This window comes from Vigna unguiculata, chromosome 5, assembly GCF_037176805.1.
Source record: "Vigna unguiculata cultivar grain cowpea cultivar isolate G323 ecotype 2 chromosome 5, ASM3717680v1, whole genome shotgun sequence".
In the NCBI taxonomy this organism is placed as follows: domain Eukaryota; kingdom Viridiplantae; phylum Streptophyta; class Magnoliopsida; order Fabales; family Fabaceae; genus Vigna; species Vigna unguiculata.
In genome coordinates, this window is record NC_140796.1 from 10,686,678 (window position 1) to 10,700,312 (window position 13,635).

Sequence of the window (13,635 nt, forward strand, 5' to 3'; positions counted from 1 at the left end):
ATATGAAAATTTTATTAATACTATGTTGTATGGCAAGGATAATATTATTGTCAACAACGTGAAAGACAGTTTGCAATCTAATGAACTGAAGAGAAGAGACTCTAGTTCTAATGGGGATGATGCAGGCTTGATAGTTAGTGGAGGCAGAAGCATGGAAAGAGGAAATAGTAGCAAAGATCATATGCGCAGTAATTCACTTTCAAAGTCAAAGAAAGTGAGATGTTACAAGTGCAAAGAGGTGGGGCACATAAGGAAGAATTTTCCACAACTAAAGAAAGAAAGAAATAATAATGCCAGAGCAATTGTTGCTCGTTCTAGTGTAGTTGTCTCTGGTGAAAGCTCAGATGAAGGAGATGGCGGAGATGTTTTAACGATCAGTACTATTGATTTTGCTTATACATGGGTCATGGATACAAGTGTTTCTTATCACATGAATTTTAACAAGGAGTTGTTCAGTTCATTTAAAGAATGGAATGGCAATGTAAAGTTGGGTGATGATGAGGAGCTTAGTGTGAAAGGAAGTGACATTATGCAGATAAAAATGTATGATAGCATTTTTAGAACGTTTGATGCTTGGTATGTTCCTGGCTTATGAAAGAACCTGATCTCTGTTGGTACCTTAGATAAACAAGGGTACAATTTTTCAGGAAAAGATGGACAAATTACAATTTCCAAAGGTGCTCAGGTTGTCATGAAAGGGAAGCTACAACATAGAATTTATGTTATGCTTGGGCATTCCTTTTAAGGAATGATGTCTGTATCTCATTCCTTAGAGAACATGTTGATAATACAGAATTATGGCATCATAGATTGGGTCATATGAGTGAATATGGTCTTGTTGTGTTAAGTAAACAATGATTGTTGGGTGGAGCAGTGACAAGGAAATTGAAGTTTTGTGAATCTTGTGTTATGGGTAAACAACGTAGGCTGAAATTTTGTCACGATAAGCACACTTCAACTGAAAAATTACAATATGTTCATTCTGATTTATGGGGTCCTTCCCCTGTCTTGTCTCATGGAAGATACAGGTATTTTGTGACCTTTATCGATGACTACTCTAGAAAGGTTTGGGTGTACTTTTTGAAGACCAAGGATGAAGTGTTTGGACGGTTCAAAGAGTGGAAGACTATGGTTGAGAAATAGACTAGGAAACAAGTCAAGACTCTAAAAACAAATAATGGACTGGAGTTCTGCAATACAGTGTTTGATGATTACTGCAAAGAAACAGGTATAGTTAGGCACCTTATAGTACAACATACACCACAATAGAATGGTATTGCGGAACGGATGAATCAAACACCTTACCACAACATAAGTATTTAAATAATGAGTTTCTATAAGAAATTTAATTTTTCAATCTATTTATAATATATTGCATCAAAATAATTGTTGAAAGAAAAAATATTTAATTAAATTTTTTTAATTTATACTTTTTTGTCAATATAGTTTTACTTACTTATTAATTTTAATCTACACATGTATATTTACTTTTTTTATTACAACAAAATTTTTATTAAATTATAAAATGATTTTTAAATATTGAAATTGTTGTTGATTAAATGTATTTGTGATGTTTTTGATGATGTCCATAATAGCATGAGAATGATTGGAATTAAAACAAGACATAAATATATGTATGTGATAATAAAAAAAATGTTGATATGTTGTCTTGATAGTCGACTAGGATACTAATCTAGTTAACTAGGTTAGTTCTGAAACTTGGATTTGGGCCATAGCAACTAATCTAGTCGACTAGACTCGTCCTGACAGCAGCTGTTAGATACAAACATATCCTTGCACATTCTGAAAGTAACGTTTCTCAACCAAAAAGAAAGAGGAAAGAGTGCTAAATATCTTCTTGGAGCAAATTCTACAGCAAGAGCTTACATGTTCATCAAGAATGATCATCAAGATCAAATGAAGAGGGTGTAATATTGACACCAAAATTGTGTACTAACTCAGGTGTTATTGTTCCATTACCGTCACGTTTTTGTATTAGTTTCTTGTAGTTTCTTGAATTTGTATTAATTTCTTGTAGTTTTTTTAATCTAAAATTTTGTGTGTTATCACTGTGATTGTGGTACTTGTGTGTAATTACTTGGAGCATTATAGTTTGCACATTTCTTGAATGGGTATTTTCAAGAAAGTGTGGTTTTAGAGTTTAGGAATTGCATGTGTTTCTTGTATTCCTTCTCTTATTGATATAGTGAAATTTCTAGTGAGGAAAACTAGAGACTGAATGTAGATTCATTTGAATCCAACCAGTATAAATCTTGTTGTTTCTTGTGCTCTCTTTCATTCTCTTTTAATTTTTGTTAGGTATAAAGGTTGAACAATGTGCATTCTTAAACTCCTTTTGTCAATTGGTTAATTTAATAAAAACTGTTTTTCAAGTGTAAGAACAAATCAAAAATTTGAAAAACCAATTCATCCTTATCTTGGTTATGAAATATTGGTACATCAAAACTAACAGAAATAAAAATATTACTAAATTATAAAATAGTTTCAATAATTTTTATATTGTGTAAATATTTTTTTATTATGAATAATTATTTGTATTTAAAAATGTAATTACTATAATTTTAAAATTGAAAAATAACTTTTCTATTATAATTAATTATTTGAATATAAAAAGGTAGTTATTAGAATGGTAGAACTGAAAAACAAAAATTGTATGTGAATAAGTATGGATAAAAAAAAGGATAGTTTAGAAATCTATATTGCTTTTTTTTTAATTTTTTTCTGTTTTTCTAAATTAAATTAATTATTTTATTAATTTTAATTTTTAAATAACAATGTTCTTCAAATTTAATGTTTTTTCGATTTGACATTTTTTTTAATTAATTATTTTTATAAACTAAAGTAACTGTAACGTCCCAAATAAATAGATAAAGCTCATTTAATAAAATGCCACATACAAAATATCCAAAGGGTACGGAGATTGGGAATGTGAAGTACTCCATACCCCAACATGTCCATAAAACATAAAAGAGGCCCCACACGGCCTAAAATAAAATACACTAGTGAACTAAAGGTACGAGGTCTTGTACTGATAAGAAAACATAGCAAGAAAATTCTTCAGCGATGGGCCCCATAGTGGGTCCCATACCTGTCCAATCCATCAAGATGTAGCATTTTCATCACCATTACCACTGCCAAGAGCACTCCCATCTGCTCACATCAATAAAATCGATGATCATCGCAATAGGAGAAGAACCACATACAAGACAACCAAACAAGCAAACAGGGGTAAGCTAATGTGTAGAACTCTTATATTACAACAGTCAACATACAAATCTCAAAGTCAAACATGAACAGCAGGCATTCACACATGGACTACCAAAATCATTTAAGACTCCCAAGACTTGACTATCCGGATACGTATAATGAGGCACCACCATGTGGCAGTGGAATTATGTCCTAGCAGTAAGGCGTCACCGCCAGGCCTTCGCGGAATTATACCCTTACAAGAGGCACCACCACGTGGCCTTCGTGGAATTACGTCCTGGCCTTGAGGCACCACCACAATACTCGCGTGGAATTACGTCCTTATGTTGAGGCACCACCATGAACTCTTACCACGAGGTTCATGGAATTAAGTCCAATAGGTGAGGCACCACCAGGGACTCTCATTATGAGGGTCCATGGGATTACGTCCGACAGATGAGGCACCACCATGAGCTTTCACTACAAGAGTCATGGAATTACGTCCTACTCGCGCATTGAACATGTTTCACCAACCAATCAGAAGTTCCCATAATACTAACATCATGTATAACAATCCCATCATGCAACTCATGCTTCCCAATTCATACAACATAAAACAACATACCATTCCCACCACAACCTCATATATCAATCATGGCATCATCCCTCATCCCTCATAGTAAAGCATTTAGATCAGATAAGCAATCACACATCAATGCACCATTCAATAATAGTACCACAACTTACCCCCCAGTCTCGCTCAGGCTAACAGGTCCCGCTCAGGCGAGGGAGGTCCTCTCGCTCAGGCGAGCCCCGTCTCGCCTAGGCGAGAACTCGAGCAGGGGAGCAGCGGATTTTGTGAGGTCTCGCTCAGGCGAGTCCCTTCTCGCCTAGGCGAGATCACTCCTCGCTCAACAATAAAACTCCTCGTCTAAGCGACAGATCGAGCAGCAGGACCTGGGCGAGCCTCTGCTGATCTCGCCTAGGCAAGGCAAGCTCACTTGGGCGAGAAAACCAGTGCTCACCACTGTTCTCTCGTGCAGAACACAGAAACCACATTGAAACCACATTTTTACCAATATCAAACAATCAAACCACGAGCACACCTCAAGAATATAACTTAAACTCAGAAAAACATGCGAAAAACATAAGTAAATCGTAAACCCTAGCTTCCCTTACCTGGAAATGAGCTAGCGGGATGTTCCGACACGCACACAGAGAGCACCCACTACCAAAAAATTGTCTATTATCTACAAAAAATTATCTATGAAATTTTTTTCGTAGATAATTTCATTTTATGTACGAAATATTTTCGTAGATAACATTTATTTTTGTGGGTAATACAAAACAAAAATTACCTACCAAAGTTTCCTAGATAAACATATCAGACTTTGACAAAAATGTTTTCCACGAAAAATTACCTATCAAAACTAATGTAGAAAAAAAATATTATAAAAAATATTATTTTAAAAATTTACTTACGAAATAAATTCATATGTAACAATTATATAATATCTTTAATTAAAAATAATATCTTATCTGCGGTACAATTTCATAGATAACATGTTTTTATTTTCTCCCAAATAGCACTATTCCTCCCTATACTGCAAAAATCTCCCCTCGCTGACCAAACATGAGTTTTGCTGAGTTACCGAAACATTCATTTCAAATTGTCAAAATAGCCGTCGTCGGTAGAACGTAGTGGCACCGATTATCGTTAGCAGCACCGACTAGTATAAATGTAGTGACGTCTCGGCGTTGTATTTTTCTCATCTCTGTCTCGATGCTGACGCTGATGCGAGAAAAGAGAGCCTCTCAACTGGCAATTGTGTTCCAGCTCGAAAGGGTCAGGTTCTCGGGCGACGCAAACCCTAATCTAGTGAAGGAAGCATAAACCCTTAGTGAATTAGGTCTTTTGATCAAGTAAGTTATGAGTTTAGGGTTTTACATTCTGGATTTTTTGTTATGATTTTATTGAATCCCCACCTTCTCATCGTCATCATCTTAAATAGAAACATATTTGAAGCAAGTGAGAGATTCATATATCGAACCTATTTTATAAGACCACACAGACAAATGTCTAGGAAGAGAAAAATAAGCGGGATGCCGGTGACCACTTGTACACATTTAGGAAAATATGAGCTCGGAAAAACCATTGGCGAGGGAAGCTTTGCTAAGGTAAAGTTCTCAAAGAACGTTGAGAACAAAAACCATGTAGCCATTAAAATCCTCGACTGTACCACGTACTATTCCATTTATCACTGTCTCTTTTATTTTCGTGGTAGATTGTGGAAAGGGAAAGATCTCTGTTTTTGTAGGATATGATTTTTTATGTACAAAAACGAAATTATATACATGTGTGCCTAGCCAACAATTACCTTATGTACATGTTATGCATTTCTGGTTTGGCCATAAGAAATAGAAGTGCTTAAACTTGAAAGCATATTGTATTAGTTGTTACTTTCAAAATGGAATTCATGTGTCTCATTTTGACTTTCATTTCAGCTACATTCCTTGTTTTAACTCTTAATTGAATGTATTTATTACAGGAGGATGAACTTCTCCGAACTACTTGTGGAACTCCAAATTATGTTGCTGCTGAGGTACCTGCTTTATAATTTTAAGTATTAGATGCAAGACTTGATTTGTAACTCAAATTGCATTGGAATTTATATGGTGAGTTGTTTATGTTAAGAGCTTAATGATAGCTCAGTTTACATGTCCATCATGGTTTTCCTCAATTTACATGTCCTTCATGGCTGGCCTAGTTGCTTAGTGAAGACACTATGCAAGGATATTATCTCTCCATGTAAGTCATTTTTATGTGCCATATTACATATTAATTTCGCATGGATTTCTATGTGCAGTATGTTGAACTCAAATCTAAGCTGCTGAAATGAAGTTGAACTAATCTTGATAGAAGAATCTAAGGTAGCTACAGAGGTACTGAGCCTATCTTTCTTTTTTTTACTAATTAACCTTTCTCATATATTCAATTCTTTCGTGTGGTATGGCACTTGTAGTTGGATTGGTTGGATTAGGATTATTTCAACGTGGGTTCCCAGTGGTAGGTGTTACTTAAATCTCCATCTTAATTGTCATAATCTCTATACTATTTTTTTGTTGACAAATGACCTTTTATTGACAACAACTTATGTGAATGCAATACAATATCATCATCTTGAATAAATTTATTTTGAATAATGATAAACATTAATATTTAAGAAACTTTTTTAAAATCCAATCTCTGAGGTTGTTACCTGTTTAAGAGACAACAATTCAATAATAATGTGTTTGATCAATGTTAACGTATTAGATTTCTGAAGGACTTTGCATGCTTCAAGTCAATCACATCATATAGGAGTTAGGGGATTTTTCATCAATTACAGAAATGAGGTACTAACATCAATGTCATGCAAGATGATATTGAATGGAAAACATAGAAAACAAACTTGAGCTGATTTTTTTCTTCTCTTCCCATCCCCTCCAAGAAAAAAAAAATCTCTTTATTCTGCATTTCTAAACAAAAAATGATCATTTTAGTCATGCTGCATAATTTTTTGCGTTTATGTTATATGATTTCAAACTTATAGTTAAGTTAGTTTATTTAAACACTTTGATATAATTTCATCTTATAAATTTTTGAAGGTCCTTGTTGTCCCAAGAGAAGTACGGTGTGCTCCTTCAAATCATGGTCTTTGGACCATACCAACTAGATTTGTTGTACAGGTAGTTAAGTACCGTGACACTATTATTTAATTATTTAAATTGGATAGTATAGAGATATTTTCTACCGCACACTAAAAATTATGGTAATCTGCATGTATACACTTATTATTATATATGCATGTTGTAATATCATGCCTATTAATCTATCATTAAAGTTCAATGATCGATTAAGTTAATGCAGGACAAGAACAGTTTGCATGCTGCCATATTAAAATGTTTTATTTTTTTTTATTTTTTATATTTCAGTTATCTACGAACTTTTTCGTAGGTAATTTACCTACGCTGGTTTTCATAAATAATTACTTACGAAATTTTTCGTAGGTAATTTACCTACGAAATATTTCGTAGGTAATTTCATACTGGATGATAAATTTTTTGACGAAAATTTTCATAGATAATTATGGACGTTCCAATTTCGTAGAAAACATTCGTCGACAAGTTATCTACAAAACATATTTTCGTAGATAAAGTTACCTACCAGCTCAATACCTACGAAATTTGTTTCGTAGATAATTCGTGGATAACATCATATTACCTACGAAAATTTGGCGTAAATAATAAGTTGATTTCTTGTAGTGACCACAGTCCTAAGAGTAGGCCAAGGGGCTGAAAACGAAGGGGAGCAGAATAGGAACGTGATTACTACAAAGTCCCTACTGTGATCAACAAAAGAAAAGGATGCCTAGAGAGTGAGAAGCACGAGCTCGAGATTAACTTACATGGAGCAGAGCTGAGTTTAGAGTTGTCTTGCCCAAGAGCTGGGATCAAACCCTAGCAGAACTTCCTGTTGCGAAAAAGAGAGAGTTTGACGGCTACGAAATCTGAAGAGTAAGAGGAACGGAAGGGTGAGGGCAGACTTAGGATCTCCTTTTCCTCTTTGGGCCAGCCTTAGGCCTAACAGTTTGGGGCAGCCTTTAAAATAAATATAGGAAATAAAGTGGGTCTTACAGTAACTATTTATAATAAAAAAATTACTTATAAAATAAATAAAAACTATCTTTGATAAAATTATTTTTATTTATTTTTATAATTATAATAATATTAATTTTATTATGTTAACAAAAATAGTTACATGTGCTTTTACCGGTGGGAGTGGAAAAGAAAGAAATTATAAAAACACTTGTTTGAGATGAGAAAAAAAACAAAAAGAGAAAATGGAATGGTAACTAGAATGCATACCACAATCTCGACAACTTCCATGCAACAAGAAATGTAGAAAAAGAAAATAAAAAATAAACTTCACTAAATTAAAAATAATATAAATTAAAAAATAATATATAATAAAGTTAGTAGTTAAGGGGACTTTCACGACAAATATATGTCTCTAACACAAATAATAGTTTAGTTGATATATTGAGAAGCAGTTAAGGTGAATTTCACGGAAAATATATGTCTCTAACCCAAATAATAAAGTTAATAAATTGAAAAGCAGATAGCAAATTATGTTGGATATAATTTCATTTTATCTTTAATTAATACGCACTTTTTTTATGTACATCTGATATAATAGATAAAATATATCAACACAAGGGTTAAGAGAAGGAAAAAAACCATAATAAATACGTAATTAAGTTACATACCTCCTAATCCCAGAAGTCTTTTCCTTTCTCTGGCCCTTTCACCTACTTCAACACACAAGATGAATAATTAAAAACATTAAATGTCACCATATTTATATGAATATACATTATATAATGTTTATATAAGATTGATTCCATAACTCTTTCATCATGTTAATTAATTGAACTACCAACATCAGAGTCATCTCCCCAGTTATATATATATATAGTAGTTAAGGTAAGTTCGCACATATATATGGTTTAGATTGGAAAATTAGAAAAAAGAATTATATAAATAAAATTAAATGACTATTTTATGGTTATCTTTTAGAAAAATCTAAATTATATTAAAAACTTCTATAAATGTATTTTTAATTTGTAATAATAAATTACCGGAGAGATAAAAAACAAGATAAAGTAACTAGAAGAATTAGTGTTATAGAAGAGTAGTGTAAATTATAAATTTGTAATAATAAATTAGTGGAAAGGAATAAAAAAAAGATAAAGTAACTAAAAGAGTTATATAAAGAGTAGTGTAAATTATATAAAATAATAGTGTAAAAGTATAATTTAAATCATGTATTTTTTTTCAATTAATTAGTCTTGATGAAAAATATGACTTTAAATGACACTAGAAACTGGTTAATACTGAAAAAAAAAAAAATAGTTGTTTGTGGTGATGACATTCATAAGCATCTATGGAGGAATCCATTAATGGTCGTTGCATACCCGTATCAAGGACGGTCTGACACGTCTTAATACACTCAAAATTTGCAGATTACTACTACATCACCATAAATTATGAGTTCAGGCTGAAAATTTGAAACCGAACTGATTTCATTCATTCGATCCTTCCTGAATCAATTCATATTCATTATACTAACAACCCAGTGTCAATAATAATAAATATATCTAATCACCTAACAAATAATGTAAATTAGGGATGACAACGGGGCGGGGCGGGTACGGGTATCATGATCCCATCCCCATCTCCATAATAAAAATTCATCCCCATCCCCATCCCCAAACCCAATGGGTATACAACTTTTGACCCATCCCCATCCCCACCGGGTAACGGGTATTTTCTTATACCCATACCCATACCCATTTTTTTATTGTTCCATATATCAATTAAATATTTTTTATAAAAAAAATTTAAAAATCACACCAACGGAATCATGATACTATCAAAATATTCAATATTAAAATAACATACTCTTTTTGATTTTCATGATGTCAAATATTAAGAAAAATATTATAATAGTATAAATCTCAAATTAAAGTATCAAATAACAACTAAATAAAATTCAAATAATTATATAAAAGCTAAAAAATTACACATTACTAAAATTTTATAATAACCAAAATATTTATTAATTTTACAAATGATCAGTGGTTTCATTTGCATTCGATCCACCTACACATAGAAAAAAAATGAAAAATTAGATATGATATAATAATTGAAATTGAAAATTTTAATTACTAGAATATAATATACCTTCTTCATCAGATTCATTATCATAAAGGAGTAAAGATAATTAAATGTGTGACCCAAATTGGAGAATATCCATTTGAACATAACATAACGGAAAAAAAAAATGTATAATTAAGATTATGATAAAAGGAAAAGTATCTTGAAGATCTGCTTAAACCTTAAAGAACAAGCCAAACAATTAAAAGAGAGTAAAAAAGTGTATAACCAAAGTAACAAAAAGAAGAGCTACAAAATAAGAGTCAAACATTTTCATGAAAATAAATAAATAAATAAAGATAATCAAATGTGTAACCTAAAAATTATTTCATAGAATGAAATTGAGGAACACCTATTTGAACATAACCATGTACAGAGAGTAAAAATTATGTAATAAGAACAAGAAAAATTACCTTCAATCTTGAAAAACAAACCAGACAATTGAGAGAGTAAACAAAGTGTATAACAAAAAACAAAGAGAATGAGAAATATGTTATATATATATATATATATATATATATATATATATATATATATATATTATATTATATTATATTATATATTATATTATATTACTATGTATATATATATTATATGTGTGGATATCTTATGTTTATATATATATATATATATATATATATATATATATATATATATATATATATATATAATTATTTATATATATTATATTATATTATATATTATATTATTATTACTATGTATATATATTATATGTGTGGATATCTTATGTTTATATATATATATATATATATATATATATATATATATATATTTTTATAGATATATATTTATTTTAAGTATATATTATATTATATTATATAATAATATAAATATAATAATATATATTATATTATTATGTATATATATTATATGTATATGCGTAGATATTTTATGCTTTTATATATATATATATATATATATATATATATATATATATATATATTTCTTTTAAATTTTTATAAATTTGTAATGTTATAAATTTGTTTATAAAAGATTTTTAAATGATTAATTTGTTTTATACGTATATATTATATATATTATATTATATTATTATGTATATATATTATATGTATATTATATTATATTATATTATATTATATTATATTACATGTATATGTGTAAATATATATATATATATATATATATATATATATATATATATATATATATATATATATATATATATAAAAGTATATTTTATTTATTTATATATATTTTTTAGATTATTTAATAAATTATAAATAGTTTAGCAATTTAAGCGGGGACGGGTATTTGGGCGGGTATATATATATCCTCATCCCATCCCCATCCCCAGTTGAAAATTTCGGGTATTACCCATACCCATACCCATACCCAGTCAAAGCGGGGATTCCCCGTCAAAACGGGGACGGGTTCGGGTGATACCCACAGACACGGGTTTATTTGCCATCTCTAATGTAAATATATATTTAAATAAATTCAGTAATTAATTAATTTAATTTATTAAAATATTTTATTTATCCTTTTAAATACTTTTCCCTAATATTAACCACTAGAATAAAAATATATTTGGATACTTTTTTACATTTATTAATTATTATTCAATATTTCTTTAAATATTAACTACTAGAATAAAAATAAATTTCGGTGTTTTGTTACATTTATTAATTATTATTCAATATTTCTTTAAATTAAATTTTTAAATAATGATCACAATAAATTAAAATAAGATACAAGTTTAATTTTAAATGTTAATAACAAAATCTCTTCTTCTTATATACTATTACTAATCTTTTATATTTAGATACAATTCATTCAATATTCTAGAAATGCTCTAAGATAATTATAAATTTATTCCTGACATCTAAAACCTAAAAATTTCAAAATCAATATAATCTTTTAACTTCTAATTGAATGAATCATTGTCTTAAGAATAAAATTTTATAAATCAATTCCTAACATCTAACAAGCTAAAGCATATAGATCTATTTCTAACCTCTGCCAGCAGTAGATAATTTGATTGGATATTAATTTAGCCATTTTAACTTGTCCACATTTGCGGTAAATTATAGTTATCGATTCTTTTTCGATGTTGGAAATTAATTTATATATATGCTTTCAACTTGTAAGAGAATATTAGATATAAAATTTCTAAAATTGTTTAGGTTTATGTTATAATCTTTTTGTGGTTAGTTGTAAAAGATATAATATTTTCCTTATTCTCATGGATACCACGAGTATTCAGTTTGTGTAAATATTTTTTTCAATTTTAACTTTTAACAAGTAATCGTTTCTCAATTTTATTTTTTAAATGATTTTTTTTAAATTAACTTCTTTTTTTTCTCACTACTGGAAAATGGGCTTATAATGACAGGTAAAACAAGCTTATTATGACATGACAGGTATTTTGGTATCATAGTTTCAGGAGTCATAGAAAATGCGCGTTTTTTATGACATTGCAAAAACCTGTCATAGTAAGTCAGATTTACTATGATAGGTGTCCGATTAACAATCATAATAAGTCTAACTTACCACTGCACAAGTTGACGATGCTGGGACAATCAGTGAACTTACTGTAACAATTTTTTGTTAAACCTATCATAGTAAGTCCAACTTTCTATGACATGTAATACAAAGTACGGTGTGCAGAGGACGCACGGACAGCTCGCGGACAGTGCGGACGACGCGCAGATGACACGCAGACAATGCGGACGACGCGCGGACGGCGAGCAGACGATGAGCGGACGATGAACGAATGGCGTGAGAACGGTGCGCGAATGACTGTTTCGAGAAAAAAACTATGCTTCTTAATTTTGGAGAAAATGGAGACGAGAAAGAGAAAAAGAAAAGAGAGAAGGAAAAAAATTAGTGATTTGAAGATATTATTGCAGGTTTCTTTAAATCTATCATAATATATTGTTAACATAATTTCAATTTTGTCATCATGCTCATCTACTATGATAGGTCATCTACACCTGTCATAATAAATTTTCCCTTCTGACTTATTATGATAGTTTCCTTCTTACTCGTCATAATAAGTGTTACTTTTATTACAAAAATGTCACCGGTCAACTTATTATGATAAATGACTTATATGTGTCATAATAAGTCGTCATAGATTCTCTTTTTCCACCGGTGTCTTTTAAAATTTAATTACGAAATAAATAAAAATTTTCTATAATAAAATTATAATTTTAAATTTATTTTTGTAATTATAATTTTATTATTTTTTATAGTCACTTATATATATATATATATATATATATATATATATAAAGAATTTATTTATTCTCGTGACAAATTGGTTTAAACTTTTGTTTTTGAAAATTCTACACAATTCAAAAACTGGAACAATTTTTCACTCGAGAATACACTCACATGATGTAATAAAAGCTTCCCTGGAGATACCCAATAACCAGAAAATGTCTCATTGGATTCTTGATGATGGCCTGCACTGTTTGTTCATAATGGCATCTGAATTTTTTGTTTTCTTGTTACCAATATCATTAGTGGATGATAATTATTAGCAAACGTGTGAACACTAACACTTAACTTTTCTTTTATTATTCACTGCACCATCATTGCATGGCATGCGCCTAGGTACCCAGGTTTCTTTGCTACACATTTCTAAGTATATAACTCCTTTTACTATAACCCTCCAACTTCACT